Source organism: Haematobia irritans, chromosome 5, assembly GCF_050003625.1.
Source record: "Haematobia irritans isolate KBUSLIRL chromosome 5, ASM5000362v1, whole genome shotgun sequence".
NCBI lineage: Eukaryota > Metazoa > Arthropoda > Insecta > Diptera > Muscidae > Haematobia > Haematobia irritans.
The window spans coordinates 67,474,056-67,476,150 of NC_134401.1; positions in this window are offsets into that span (position 1 = coordinate 67,474,056).

A 2,095-nucleotide genomic window follows, 5' to 3' on the forward strand; every position below is an offset into this window, starting at 1 on the left:
GGTTCGTGCGTTCTAGAGTTATTGCGTCAGGAAGGAAAATCTGACTTATTTTTATATAGTAGATTTTCTATAAACCTTACGGAGCCCGAGACCTTTCCAACGAATGCAAAACCGCGGAAATCGGTTCCTGCGTTCTGTAGTTATTGCGTCAGGAAGGAAAACCTGACTTATTTTATATAAATAGTACATTAATATGCCAGATTCGTGGTCAGAAAAATTTGCTTATATCCATGCATGTTCACTTGGACTTACTTAAATCATCCTTGAAACCATTCCAGTACTTAAAACGTATTGTATTGCTTTATCAATTTCATCCCATGTCTGCTTTGACACCATACTGTCCACTTCTCCCTTGTTAACAAGGGCTAGACCAAGGTTGACTGAAACTAAAAACAGATTTGTGACCCCACCGGTGTTCGTTAAACTGATACTAAATTTAACAAATTAGTTTTCCATAGATTATTTGGTTTTAGTTTAATTTTATTATCTTTTTTAAATTTTCCCCATTCCAATGCAATTTTCCTTATCCCAAAACTAAATGAGGAAAAGACGTTATATAATTAAATCGCCGTTACGAAAAGAGTGACTCTCGTGAGTCATGAATAACATTCAAACTAAATCTCTCCACGGACTGACCTGTAGGCGTTGAAAGTTGGTCACCTCGGGGGTATTGGAAAATTCTCATCCACAATTAGAGATATTGTACAGAGATCCATCCAAAAATCCCCAAAGTGGGGACATATGTTAAAAAACGTTATTTTTTTAATTTGCATATTTCTTAGCTGTTTACTGGTAGGATGTTGAACGCTTTTACAGTTAGTTAGTGGACACATGGGGCTTTTTGGAAAAGAGATCGGCTTAGCAATCGGTGCTTTGCCTACACACAAAAAATTATCAACAAATGTTTTCAATTAAACACTTAATTGAATTTAGAAACGGATTCAATTAATTATTTAATCAAATCCGAATAAAAACCAATTAAAAAAATGATTGATATTTGTTACGTTTCAAATTAAAATATTAATTGGTTCAATCAATTTGTTAATCAATTCGGAAAAAATTTCAATAACAAACGTGATTGAAAATTTTTCAATTTCCAATTACACATGTGATTGATCCAATCACCTTTGTGATTGAAATTGAATAATTTAGAGCAATGGAAAGAGTGAAAAGAGAACAAGAGAATGGGTATTTATTAAAAAAAAAATATGAAATAGAGATCAGTTTGTGGATGTAACTCGTAACGAAGGTTGGGTTTTTGTTTTTCGCGTAAATTGAAAAACATGATTGGCGACATTCTGTCTGCTGCATTCAAAATGTGTGCATAAATATTTTGAACGCAACAACAAATCATAGCAAAGGGTTGAAATAAATAAAGTGTGCAACAACAAATGGCCACGTGGTAAAGGTTTGAAAAAATATATGACGGAACGCATGTGAAATTACCTGTGTTTGTATTTTTTGGTATTGTAAAAATGGAAAACAATATTCGTTTATTGAAGGTAAGAAATTGTGAATACCGTTTTCCATTGAAGCCAGTTTACATTAAACGGACTAACATAATATATTTTTTATTCATTTCTTGTAGTGAGCAATTTTATTTCGTGAAATTGACCAATCAATCCCATCAACTCCATCATTTTATCAAATATATAAGAATATAAGAATAGGTTTGCAATCAAAAGGTGTGTACCGTATTGATCTTTTAAAATTATATTTTATCACTCCTAGTTTTCTTAAACCCAAGAGCGGTATGGGTTTGTTGGATGATTCGTTGGCATTAATTGAATTTTTGTTTTACCTGCCTTTTTCAGTTTGAACCCAAGTAGAGAGCAAAGTATCATAATACCAAATATTACATTGCTTTTCCATTATTTTTGTCTTTGATTGGTTCAAATTTAAAAGACGATTTCAATGTGTGGAAATTTTGGAAAGGAATTGTTTCTAAAATTAAATTACTGAGCTCCTTAATACACCTTTTTATGCTAAAAGACTACAACTGCAAAAGAAGATTATAAATCTGCAACCTGGAACTAAGAATTGAACTTGATATTCTATGCAGGTAATGTTTAACAAAATTAACTTTTAATTGAAC